This window comes from Sinohyriopsis cumingii, chromosome 2, assembly GCF_028554795.1.
Source record: "Sinohyriopsis cumingii isolate HCF-2022 chromosome 2, ASM2855479v2, whole genome shotgun sequence".
Classification (NCBI taxonomy): domain Eukaryota; kingdom Metazoa; phylum Mollusca; class Bivalvia; order Unionida; family Unionidae; genus Sinohyriopsis; species Sinohyriopsis cumingii.
Genome location: NC_142962.1, coordinates 88,334,504 through 88,349,275, shown reverse-complemented (window position 1 = coordinate 88,349,275; position 14,772 = coordinate 88,334,504). Strand labels below are relative to the sequence as shown.

General features: G+C 37.5%; 1 protein-coding gene across 1 annotated transcript in view; it reads left to right on the top strand.

Moving 5' to 3' along the window:
• Nucleotides 1–14,772, top strand: part of LOC149805336 (putative G protein-coupled receptor CG31760) — an 80,852-nt gene that overhangs the window by 51,817 nt on the left and 14,263 nt on the right. The window lies entirely within an intron of this gene.

Sequence of the window (14,772 nt, the reverse complement as noted above, 5' to 3'; positions counted from 1 at the left end):
CAATCCTCGCATCTGCTTTTTTGTTTAGTTTGTCTTTGATTTGCATGTATCACTTCCTGTATAGAAAAAAGAGGTATTTGTTTCTGTCCACGAGTATAGTCTCGTTCAGACTCTCGCGTGACTCTGCGAGATATCCGCAATACAATTTCTGATAAATGGTTCACTGATTGCTGTTACAAATAGAAGACGCTTTGGAGGAACTTTGTAGAAGCTGGAACTACCATACCTAGTATGCTACTTTCAAAGCTGGGACTTAAGTCCCAGTATGTTAGTATCAGGTAGAAAAACACAACAAAGGCATTCCTATCTGCAAACTCATCTAGACCTACTTTCTGCAATCATTATGCCAAAATTATTTTGTAATAATGAGGAATATTATTATATATCAGTTTTTTTTAACAGACCCCGATGCACAAGTTGAGTCCGAATCAGCCACACTCGGACACGCATCTGCCTTTTTTGCTGCATTCAAATGAATTCCTTTTATAGAGGTCGGATGTAAAACAGTGACCATTTTGAACTGCCTGTATGCATGTTCACTAATGCCACAACTATTCAAATTTGTATACATTGCTAGAAGAAAAAATAAAGCAACTTCTACCGTAGAGCTGCTGAAATATTCTACACCTCTATTCAATCAAATAATACATAAAAGAGATGGCTCTACGCCCATTTCTTGTTACTTAAGTTTATAATAAACTAGTAAACTAAACTCTCGAAGAAGACAATTGCATGATATTTGATCACTGTAAACAATTTTCAGAATTATTTTAATCCTCCGTATTAGCAATATTGATTTAACCATGTAACAGTCTGGTTGTTGTGGTAATATATAAATGTTCTCCTAAGCAAGTGTTTCGTATGCAATAATATGTTATGATTGTTATAAATTGTATAGCTTTAGCGACACACACACACACCCCGGTCGGTATATAGTTATTACTATTATTATTGATCAGAGTTTGTGTATTGTTACAATTATGTAAGCATATATTTGCGGGGATACATTTCTTTGTAAATGATCTTTTCGTCTTCTTTCACTCAATACTTTCTTACTTTTTTTGTTTTTAAAGAAATTCAAATTCTTAGCTTTTCCTCACTGGTTAATTCGGTAATTTAAAACAGACACTGTATATCTTAGGTATTCTTAAAATAACCGCTAATTCTCTTTATTTTGGTGTTTGATTGATAAGTATTGTTTGGGTTATTGAGTACACTATTCGGTCTTGCTTTAACTATGCACCTTTCTAAAGACTTCTATCTCAGCTTTTTCATTTATACTTCATAAATTGCAATGGTAAATTGAAAAAAAGCTAACATTTTGCATTTCGCTTTGTATATATATTATAATTTTATTCATTGCATTTTCATACGTTGGTAGTGTCTTATCTCGCAAAATTTATTTTCCCTATTTTAATAACTGCTCAAATTAGTGTACAGTGGACTAGTTCTAGCTTATCTTTATAGCACACGGTAGCAGTCATTTTTATCATTTGTCTGCTTTATCTAGTGCATAGGTGTCATAAGTACCACATGTAAAGAAAAGTTAGCCTTACGTAGTATAGAGGTATTCCAACAGTCTCTTTATTATGCATGTTGTGAATCGAAACATCACCTTATAACGGTCCATCTCTCAGACATACATAATAACGCAGGATCAGAATCTAACGTCATGTGATGGAAAGAGCTACGCCAATCAAACCGCTATTGTACAATAACTCTCAAATGAGGTATGACTGATGGAAAATATTATATCCATTGTTGTATGATAGGAAAATCCCACCCGAGAGTCAGGATTTGTTGGCAGAAACGAGGATGATGCTTAGTGTCGGATTTTCTCTATTCCACAGCAGTGTCACTGATGCATTATTTTGCTTTCATTTATTCACTAGGAAATAATGATAAAAAACGGGCATATTGTCGGTATGGATATAGTTTTAGAAGTATATAGCATTTTCCAAAAAAATATTATCTCATTTGGTGGAGCAAAAGAAGCTTAGTTTACAAAAAGAAATAGTTTGTAAACAATGAAGAGGCCGGTAAAAAAAAAATCTTTTCAAGAATTCGTACGGATAATGATGTTCAATGTGAATGAGTGCACCAATATGGAATAAGCCTATCCTAAACGTCTTTCTCATATGTGCAAACTGCATCGCACAAATACAGAAATGGTTAAACACGATGACATATATGTGATGACGCAAATAGGAATACGAGACAAAGATTTTCCGCACGGGCTTTCCTTATAGACAATTTTATCCATATTAATAGATTATGTGAAATAAATATATGTGCGTAGAAGCTTGGTGTTGCAAAAAAAAAAAAAAAAAAATCTTAAGTAAGACGTGCAAGCGAGAGTTCAGCACTCTTCCAAGTTAACCCATCATTTGAGTTTTTTCTTTTCTTTTCTCAGAATCAAAAGAATATATATATATATATATATATATATATATATATATATATATATATATATATATATATATATATATCTAGAGCATTCATTACCACTCTCTGCTTATTTGCATCGCATATAATATAAAATCAAGTTATTTATGTTGACATTTACCCAGTGTAAATTATTGTTCATTTATTGCATACTGAATATTTCATGACATGGTTGACGAAATTTTATGTTACAGCGCATTGAATCTGAATACGATATACGGTTGCTGCTGATAAGGTGATAAACATTCGGCTTCCAGTTGCCAGTATGCCTTTAAACCACGATGCTTGCACCTTTGTCAGTGATTGTAGTGGTAGGTGGTCAATAACAATTTACACGTGCCTGGGCTTCAATGAAATATGTCGACACATAAAACACTACACATGCAGTAGTGCTAAAATGGATAGTATGGAGGAAATATAAGGAGGAAATAGCAACTAAATATAAGCAACATAAGCTAAAGTGGAGACAACACAAATTAATATAAAACTAACAAGAAAAACACTACACGTAAAACAGATTATTACAGCAGCAGCATCAATGTTTTTTATTATGTTTGAGTATGGATTATGTACATAAACAACTCCCATAACAGGTGCTTTATAAGAGATTTATAACTGACAAAGATCTGTTGTTGCTGGACGGTTAATTGGGAGAGTATTCTCGAATTTTCCTGCATTATAACAAAGAAAATGTAGCCCATACCCGGTTGTTCTTGCCTTTGGAATCTCCATGGTGTTTGCATGCCTAAATTAATAAGATAGTTTAAATAATACGAGATCAAATCTAAAGGTTGGACATTGTGTAAAAGTTTGAAAACCTCAAGGAATATTGTCCTCAACCTAAAGATATAGAAAGTTGACACATTTGCCGAATCCGCGACTTCAGAGCATGATTTATTATGTCTTTAAAGAGAAATCTCTGAGTTCTTGCATGATGTTTTTCAATTATTTTTTTCATATTAGTAAAACTGCTGAAATGTCAGGTTAAGGAGACAATATTTAAAACTTCCGATTATTAATGAATGATACTCTACCAGTCTTACTTCCCTGGTGAGGTATTTTCACGTTCTTTTGAGCAGATTTGATTTTTGTAAGCTTTCTTCGACAGATCTCAGTGACTTGCTAAAAAAAAAAATTCGCATAAAGTTCTTCAGTGACAACGAGTTCCAAGTGCAATAATTTGAGAATTATCATGGTTTGCTTTTGCTTTTATCTGAAAAGCACACAACCAGATTAGTTCACATACTTTCCAACACTTAGTTTTCGATGTAGATTTCATTATATTAAAGACGCAAATGTATTGTCATCGGCATATTTATAAAGATCAGAATCACTTATTAAAAAGAAGTCATCAAATAGAGATATTAAAACGTGTGGATCAGAAAATGTACCCCTGAGGTTCCACTTTGGATATATTTACCCGTGAACTCGTTGAGCTTTCAATTTCGATAGTGTCTTTGGTTGTAGAGGTAATCTACCATAGTACTTGTTGCCAATTATTAAAGTCTTATGTTATCTGTTTCTGGGGGATAAACTTGACGGATATACAGCCAAATGTTTTCGATAAATTTAAATAGCCGCAGAATTATAATGTTGGTCTAGAGCTAAAAAGGTACAAGTGAAAGAGATTGTAGAAGTAATCTGGAACCTCGTTACAAATAACTTGTTCATAGTGCGTTTTAGTACAGATGGGAGAGCACTAACATGAAGATAGTTTTGTTTGATCGTCATTAGTATTACATAGCTAATTACACAGCTTCTGCCATACGCTGATTCAAATGCTGGGCCTAATGTTGACACCGGAGTTTCACTTTTCGTCCGAAAAAAGACGACAAGTTTTAAAGAAAACAACGAAATATACGCACTATAGTAACATGTAATATAAAGGCCATAATCTCAGAACGTCTTGAATATCGGCTAGTAAGTGTAAGCGTCTGAACGACCGCTTCGCATAGGTTAAGCTAATTCTAAGCTGACCAGTATATAATAATGTACAGTTAAAGTTAAATGTAATTTTGGGACTATCAGCAAGGCGTCGTTATTTTGAATACGACAATGTTATTTTCCCTTTCCATCTATCTAACTTTCTGGGTACTATTACAGGGATGGGTAAACGATGTAAAGTCCGAGAAGTCAATCCCGATGGCTCAAAATCCTTCTCGATTATTCTAAAGAAAGTTTGAACTTCAAACGACGTATTGAGCGTTTGCAAGACAGAACCACACACCACTATTCGGATTATTTAATAAAAAAATGACTTGTCTCGTGAAATAGAATGTTTCAGAACCACTTACAAAACGAAATCGAACTGGTTTTAATAAGCCAGAGTATTCAAGAGAAAAACGCTTAACTAAATTTGTGTATAATGGTCTGGTCGATGTTGGTATTGCAGACGAAGCTGGAGATGATGAGACGATTGTCTCTCTCGATTAGGAGTTAATGACCCCTAATCGGCGCTCAAGGCATCGATATATAAATATGTAATCATTTTAATTAGTGTATATATGATCGGTAGAGAATACAATTAAGCACGTAGCATATTTGTAAGATGAAATCTTAGAACAGCGCATTGCTGACCAGGTTTCGTCAAGGCTTAAAAGACTTGTGTCCTTGGGTCAATTGCCGGTTTCACTAATGAAAGTACATCATGCAATGACACAAATTACTGGGCTGGTTCTCTACCGTTTAACACAATAACAAATCACCACATGGTGATATGTGTATGCCACTCAGTTCTGTCAGCTATTCCAGTTTCATTCAGGATCTCTTTCTCTGGGTTTCTCATTTTAAAAGAATTATTCCTAGTAGCAGATATCCAAAGCAATCTTATAATCAACATCCATCCGAATAATTTAAGAAGCAATTTTCCACTAAGAAACTGATGTCTAATTAGATAGGAACAATAATTCCGCTAATTATGAATCATTTCATAACGAAAACGTAACATGTCTGTTTGTATGAGACTATTCCAACTTAAAATGCTTCGTACATTTACGTAATGGAAGGGTTGTACGGTTATACCTAATTCTGGAGAATTTCCAATTCAAACAGACGGATGGATTTATCTTGGTCCCGATATTTATCTAGATGTTTAAGAGGATACTTTTTGAATTGCGATTGAAATAGAATTTAATTGATGTGTTGTGAAATTTAAGAATGTGTAAGAAAGGGTGCTGGATTTTTTAAAAGAGGAGATTCACCAGACTGCAGTGGATTGCGATTGTCAATTAGGTCATTCTTTACATTTATATCTGCTATTTCCTTCTATTTTCTTCCAAAATGACACCAACGATAAATACCAATGCTAATAAACAGACAACAAACTCAGGATCGGACAAATTATCACAATAAAAAATAATCTGGAAAGCAAATGAAGAAGAGTGGATATGTGAAACATGCAAAAAGGAAGTTAGCGATGAATAGGACGAGATAATTCAATGGTAGTATTAACGTGATTGCTACGGCAGTATGTGTTTGGGTTTAACTCACGAACAGTATGACACATTTATGAATCCTTCCCTTCGTTGTTTCTGTCATAACTGTGTGAGGATCAAGTCATGAAAAACATCCATCCTGATACAGAAATAGAATCACTGAGTCTCACAAGCTATGCAGAACAGGAGGGTAAACAAAGTAGATGCAGAATTGATTACTAAAGTCAACTAAGGCTATGTAAAAAAATTTGTTTATGGAACACTTAATAGAAGATAATTGCAGGAGGACTGTCTGATATTAATGAAGACGTAAACAAAATGGTATTAGAAATGCGAGACAGCAGTATCGGAGGAAAGAACATTATTATCCATGTTGTCAAGGAAATAAATGAAAGTGACAGTATTGCTTGGAAACAAAGATCTACAAACTCTGTAAATGTTACCAGATTTGATTAAGGCAGACAAGCTGGTGTGATAAATATGTAACAAGGATATGTTAAAATAAAGAAACTAACGGTGAGAGCAGTAAGGAAGCAAGACCTATAGCGACGAAAGTAATGTCAGACGTTGTAAGAAACCAATCATTAACGAGAAACCTCTCGAGATTGAAATCAGCTGCTAAGCTCAGTCTATTTCCGGAATAAGCGTAACACACGATATGACTAGAGATTAACTAGAACTTTATAAAGGGAAATTGCAAGAAACCAATATGAAAAAGGAAAATGAAAGATCGGGGAATTTCAAGTCCATGTTGGGGAGCCCAATGTGGTCCAGATAAATAATTAGGGTAATAACGGGCACGTTAAATCCGTAAATCTTGTAAATAAAATGTAAATGAATTAAATCAATGGTCTTTGATTACTAGTGAAAAGTATTTTAATAATGACTGATTTTAAAGTCTGCATGTTCGATGAACTAAAACACGTGTGTGTGTGCCTCTGTGTGTGTGTGTGTGTGTGTGTGTGTGTGTGTGTGTGTGTGATTTGGATTTTTAACGTAGCTTTAATAATGCTTCAGTCATATCGCTACGATGTCTCTAGTGTGGCAGTTTACAGTGATGTGTAGCACTGGAGCATCATACCACAGACATGTAGCATGATGTCCCACCCAGTCACATTATCCTGGCACCAGGCCGACCAGTCATAACACTAACTTCTAAATGATGTGTGCCTAGCGAGGCAGCTGTTTTGTATGACTCAGCCAGGGATCGAACCCACGATCTCCCGCATCCGAGGCGGATGCTGAACTAAAATGCGTCTATACTAATGATGGTAGTTTATGAATAAGTAATTACCTTATATGAGTGATGAAAGGACAACGCCTGATATTAAAGTAATTGATGTTTTATGGAAGAACTCCATTCATAAGTTAAAAAAGTTGAGTTAGCTATTACGGAATGTTTCCAACTAGTTTTTATCTAGAAGGAGCACATGATATTTTAGTATATTTAAAACGAGAACTGAAATCAGATGAGATTAAAATTTCAATCGAATTCAAAGAGTGAATGGGTTAAAGTCAAAGTTGAACGACAACGACAAATTATTAATGGGATGTATTAATAAAAGCCCGTCACCAATGGAGGAGAATCATTACCAATTAAATGAACTATCAATAAGTGTATTTTACAAGATTCAGTCATGAAATAATTACAGGCGACCTTTCCGAGAATAGACTGGTCAACATGGAATGCATGAGACGATATAGATTGAAAATTCATGATGTATATTAGCAACTGTTATTTTGAACAAATGGTTGATAAACCGACGAGATACTGAATAAATCAAGAGCCGTCACATCGGGTTTAATTTTAGTGAACGACAGTATCCGTGTAGCATAAATCAAATATGTGAGAGTCTGCTTGGGTCTAGCGACCACGGTGTTTGAGATGTTACATGTCGATGCTACATATACTGTGACTCTGTATCAAGTCTAAATCATGCTCTGAACTCGCGGATGTGGCAAATGTGTCAACGTTCCACATCTGAAGGTTGAGGACCATAGCATTTCATGGTTCCAAACTTTTAAACAATACCCAACCTCTTTAAAGCAGACCATAACAAATTAAGGAACAGAATGGATATATTTGATCAGCAGAAATGGAAGGTAAAAGGGAAAAAAGACATGGTGGATTTATTAATAAATAAACCGAATGGACATTAACATCCCAAAAACTTGAAATACAAGAACGAAATGCAAACCCCGTCATCGCCTGAAGCAGTTGGGTGTATTAAAAAAAAACAGATTGTGGACAAGATACATGGAAGGAAGAGACAATGGTAGATATAGAGACTATTGTAAAACCAAAACATAGGTGAAATCAGTCACAATGTACGAAAGAAAACAGCTTGAAAACGAAGTAGCTGAAAGTGCCAAACTGAATATATATGGATTTTATGAAGGCTTTCGATAACGTTCCTCACAAATATTTCCTGAGTAAACTCAAGTCACGTGGTATTAGTAACCCAACCTGTACATAGATCCAGAACTTCCTTAGCGATCGAAAACTAGTTTATATCAAGGGATATTATTCAACATGAAAAATGTTATCAGTTGTATACCACAAGGATCATTCCTAGGTCCAATACTATTTGCAATCTTTATTAATGAGTTGCTTGTTTTTATAGCTTCTAAGGTATCCTCATTAGCTGACGACACCAAAAACTTTACACATATATCCAGTCTCAAGAAGTTGCAGACATTATCCACACGATCTGGAGAATTTGTTTGAATGGAGTGCAAAGTGACTCCTACGTTTCAAGAAATACAAACCTATCATTACACTATGAACAAATATGATGGAGGCGTGACTGATTTAGAAGTAGTGGAGATTCAGAGTGACATTGGTGTTAACATTGACAAGCATTTAGCGTTTTGAAATTCAAATTCAGGTAAAAAAATGTCAAATGTCAATCAGATAGACGGCATTATAAGACGATCGCTCATCTCACTAGACTAAAAATCAATATGTTTACTATTCAAAGCCCTCGTCAGACTTCACTTAGAATATGCCAACAGTGTGTGGAGTCCATATAAAAAAGAAAGACATCGAATCAACAGAAGATGCTACTACGTTATTTGCGAAGAACATGTTTTTGCAACGAAGATTTGCTTTACTTGTACCATAAAGAATATATTAAAAAACCAACATTTTATTTAAAATGAAAGATTCTTTTGTAAGACAAATGAAATTCTTCGCAAAAGAAATGGTCATTCTGTCAAAAAGATATATTTTATATTTTTACCACAAAGAATCGTTGCCTTTTACTATCGATTCGGTCATGCAATCACATTGTATACAATATCAAATAGCCTTTACTTTATTTATATAAAGTTTCTACTAATGATAGGACTCACCTATGATATGTAATAGCTATGAACCGATTTAACGTAATTTAATTTGATCGTAAAAAAAACTTCATAAATACATACAAAAATGTATTATTTGAAAAAATAACGATAATTAGTCATTCTTTCGATATAAACGAGAGCCTAACTATTTGATGATATGGTGGAATTGTTCGCTTAGCCCGGGCAATTTAAAACAACGTGATCGGTCACTATTTTTAGGGCGCTGTCTTCGACTCGGACGATTTCATTCCTACACCTGAACTAATTTCTTATTTCAGACGCCGTCGATGCGGCCCACAAGTGGGCTGCGATATTTTGGGGTATCTTTTCAAACATTTGGTTAGAAGAATAATACAAGACCATATAGAATAAACATTGAAAGTCTCCATTTGTAAATTACCGTAAGTACAAGAACAGATGAGCATATAATTTCTGAATGTCGATACAACTACATAGACATAAACGAACAATATATTTGAACTTATTTATATCATTTAGAATTTAAGTTCTGAAAGTATAAGACACTAATTGATTAAGTCGGATCACTGAATTAGGTAATGGTGAAGTGTTAACCTTCAGGTGCTGAAGGTGGCAGGTATCGTAAAGTGAAGGCGCAACGCAATTTTTGCCTTCTAATGAGGAAGAGAGACGGTAAAGCAGTGACTTAATGCTATTGAAGTAACAGTTGGTATTTTCACAGAATTATCTAAGCCGTCATGATCTGTAGCCTTAACTTAGTTTAACCGTGGTGATAATTCACCGAATATGAAAGCGTATCAACGATCGCAGAAACCACCTCATAAATAATAAATAAATTCTGGAATTCCTCCGGAATGTCAAGTAAGCATATCAGATTTCATATACATATTGCTGCTTCATTAACCTGCATAGTCGCAGGGCAAATGTTCATGGGCATTGCTTTCGATTCGTGTAAGGGTAGCCTCTCGGATACAAATCTATAGCGGTGAACACCTATTTAATGCAATACTGAAGCTTTACAATCATGCGCTAAGTGTTTTACCTGGTGAAACGAACGACAGTAGGTTTGAAGGTCTCAAAGCAGATGCAACATAAAATTCGGCTATATGACCCATTCCTGCTTTGCACCGCTAGCGTAATGGCAAAGGTGTATTGGGCCCAAATACATATGGTGGTCTAGCACCCTTTTTATCTAAATCACCCCGATTACTCTGCACCTTTTGCATCTAACGATCGCAATAAATGGTATCCAAACAAGTGCGTCCTTGTTAAATAACAGTCGAGATCTTTTTTGCATCACTTGAATCAATGTTGGTGTAAAAAATTAATTGGTGAACGTAACAGGGGTGGATGAAAACTACTTTGCCGTTTTAGAAATAATACCTGAGTGTTTTGACAACTGGTGGTACAGTCAGCTTTTTGGGCGTTTGCCTGTGTGACCATTCCGTGTTGGTCTCGACTTGGCAGTGGCACATCAGGGTGATTGCAACTGCTACTTTCTACTTGATACAACAAACTTGTATGACAGTTCATACGAAGGTTTGGTAACACCACACTGACACAGATATTCATCTAGACGTGGAACGAAATTTTTATCAATGTTGACATCCGCTGACAGCTGATCCATCACCCTGTTGGTAAATTCTGTAACCTCCTCACCGCTGTTAGAATCCATGAATTATATTTCATGACAAATCTAACCTTAAACACGAGCACCAAAGACGGTCAAGTAGCCGTCCAGATAAAGGTTAAATGCTTCGAACTGAACTTCATCTCCAGTTACCAATGATGCTGATAATGCAACTGTAGAGGTGTGTAGTGGTCTAGGGGTGGGGTTCTTCTTATAGACTTTAACGAATTATGAGAAGTTCCCTTGGTCCTTATTCAGAAGGTTAATTCTGGACACTATATTATTTATTGACTAAATATATTTATGGCTACGAGCCCCCAGTCAGCAATGCCGACAGTTAAATTAAAAGAAATACAAAGATGAAATTTAAACAATAACAATTTAATAAATGAAATTTAAAAGAATTTAAAGTAATCAATGTCTCTCTTTCACCCAATGATCCCTTTGATCATCATTTGAGTTCACAGTGTGAGGAGATTTTTCCCTTCTTGAGTGCTACTCATCTAAATCTCTTCGTTCCCTTGTCTTTCTCTCCTTTCGTGATCTCCACTTCCGCTTCCTCTTCTATAATCCTTGTTCCTTGCCGTTATCTTGACTTCCGGTTCCTCTTCTAGTATCCGGAACCCTTGACGATATTCCTTGAGGTCACCCGAAATTCACTCGGTATCTCTCACCGTCACCCGAAATTCTCTGAACTTCTCTCGTCCCCCGAAATTCTCTGAAATTCTTTCGTCCCCCGAAAGCTTCCTGTTGAAAGGTATAATGCATTAGCATAGGGTTATAAAAATCTTCCCTCACACTACGTCACTGAACTGAACCATCAGTTTAAGGCGGGACATTTGGGTCGCGCATGCGCACACATCGAAATTCCCATACACTTCCGCCGCTTACAAAAATGGCGCCATAACACAATCACACAAAGGATTCAAATATCTACATACTGAGCCCTATCAGTATATACATACAAAATATTTCAAATATGATTGTACTAAAATATTACTACGATTAGTAATATGACTATCTATATATTTATATATATTTCCTACACAAGCGTACCAAATCCACAGTATTCACATTCAAATGGTGATAAACGGCAATCCGTTACTCAATGGCAAAATCTATCATTACGTAAACAAATTCCTTGTCTACCAAAATATAACTACGCAAAGAATTACAATATTAATTCTTATAGCGGCTAGCGAGCAATACAATTCTTCACAAATACAAATAGTCCTTTCAAAAGGGCGTAAACGTAATAATCCACGAAATAATATGCACACATATTACTAGCGAAAGAAGAGAACATTTTCGCCTCACAAAATAAGGTGTACATAGTAACATTATGAATAATGATGCAACGAATCAACATCGTAATCAATCGTAAACAAAAGTACTAGCTAAAGTCATGAAAAAAATGCAAAATATTAAGGTCATAATTAACTATTCATACTTCAATACAAGTAAAATGTATACATACGACAAATTCTCTTCAATTAACAGCAGTCGTATCAAGCAGAATCAACGTAACATCAAACTTACCTGATCGAAGCTATTTCATGAATTTCCTAAATTCCGCCAATTTTTACGAATGGCTAACGGAGTGTGTGTCACTGCGACTCTTAAACACCAACTGACGAATTTCAGGCTTGTACAAATCTTATGCCAGTTTCTCGAATCAAGTCCCACCTACAACGCATCCCGATTGGATGGCGACGGACTCTGGTCATTTGATCGAACTGTCAATCATAAAAATGTCAGTCTGTGTGTCCCCATGTACTGTCCAGCCTACCATTGTCGGCTTCCGGCTCTTTGAAGTTGTCTACGTCACGTGTTCCCATGTACAAAGATTCCCGCCAGATTTCCACTCAAGAGCTCAAACAAAGACTGGGTTACGTAAGAGGATTAGCCAACTTAGGCACTTGGAAAAACAAAGCTTACCTGGCTCCACTTACAGACTTATAAATACATGTATAATACAAGGGGTTGGGGTAAAACATCACATCCCCCCACGCTTGAGAATAAAATCAGGATTTTATTCACTCAAACTAAAAAAGCAAAAGTGTTACACGATATAAAGAACAAAATCAGCAAAATGAACTAAATGCTAAACTGAGTATGAACGCGAAAATATAACAAATGATCTATATCATTTCGGCGCTTCTACTCATGAAATCTGCGCCTACGTTTTCAGATCCTTTCACGTATCTGATCTGGATCTGGTACTGCTGTAAAAACAGCGACCATCGCATCAATCGACCATTGGACAACTTTGCCTGCGCCAGATAGGCGAGTGGTTGGTGGTCGGTCTCCAATATGAACTTACGTCCATATAGGTATCGCTCGAACCGTGATATGCCGAACACGATTCCAAGACATTCCCTCTCCGATACTGAGTAATTCTTCTCGGCAGCAGACAACTTCCGGCTGCCGTATGCGACAGGAAAAAGCGTCTTGTCATGCTCCTGGAGCAGTACTGCTCCCAGTCCCGTGTCGCATGCATCGGTGCGCAGAACGAATTCTTTATCCAAGTCCGGTAGACGAACAACTGCGTCGGATGTAAGTCTATCCTTTAGCGTTTGGAATGCGTGCTCACACGCATCTGTCCAAACGAACTTACTCGGGGTCCGTTTCTTGGTTAGGTCAGACAACGGGCCCGCAATCGCGCTGAAATTAGCGACATACCTCCGGTAATATCCGGCCAGTCCCAGGAATGACCTCACTTCCGTTTTCGTGGTGGGGCGTGCGGCGTTTCTCAACTGCTCCACCTTCGACTTCTCTGGAGACAGCGTGCCTTGGCTCAGGGTATGTCCTAAATAGTCTAATGTCCTGAAACCAAGGTGACATTTGGAAGGGCGGGCTGTCAAGCCCTCCTGACGTAGCCGCTCCAAAACGTCAGCTAACAGAGCGAGGTGTTCACCCCATGTCTCTGTAGCTAACAAGAGGTCATCCATGAAGTTGTGGACACCCCTATCGCGCAAGGGCTCCAACAACTTCCGCATCATTCTGGTAAAGACGCTGGGCGCGTTTTGTACCCCGAACGGCATCACCAACCATTGGTATGTCCCGTCGGGAGTAGCAAAAGCAAGCTTCGGTCGGTCTTCTTTCCTTACCGGAATTTGCCAATACCCCTTGGACAAATCCAGTTTGGAAAAATATTTCGCTTTCGAGACCGAAGCGAAGATATGTTCGGGGTCAGGTAGCATTTCAACTTGAAATTCTGTCACCTGATTCAGCTTCCGGTAGTCGACGCAGAACCGATGGGTGCCGTCCTTCTTCTGCACTAAGACTACTGGTGAGCTGTACGGAGAGTCGGCAGGTTCGATTACTCCCAGAGCAATCATCTGCTCGATTTCTTCCCTTACAACTTGTCGTTTCGCGTGGGGCAAGGGGTAGGGTTTACGCTGAACTGGTCGGTCGTCCACCATCTTTAACCCGAACTCGACAAGCGTCGTCCTCCCGGGTTTCTCTGTTAGCACGTCGGAATATCCGGCCAGCAAGGTCTCTATCTCGTTCCGCTGCCCTTCAGTTAACATGGGGTCACACTCCACGTCCGACGGAGTCTCGGCCCTCGTTAATGGACAGCTCGGGACAGTGTTAGCACCTTCCGTATCGCCTTCGATATCCTCGGTGACTATCGCTGCGACAACAAAATCGCTGGCGGTCTCCCTTTCCCGGTACCTCTTGAGCAAATTGGCATGGTACAATTTCTCTTTCGTCGGTAGCTGTATCCGGTAGGTTTGACCTCCGACCTTCTTGGTGACGACGTATGGACCCCTCCAGGAAACTTGCAACTTGTTGTGTTCCTGGGGCAACAACAACAACACTTTGTCCCCCACCTCAACCTGACGTGGTTTTGCGCGCTTATTGTAATTTTTCGCCTGTTGCGCCTTAGCTCGTTTGAGATTTTCTTGCGCGAGAGAACAAACCTCTTCCAGT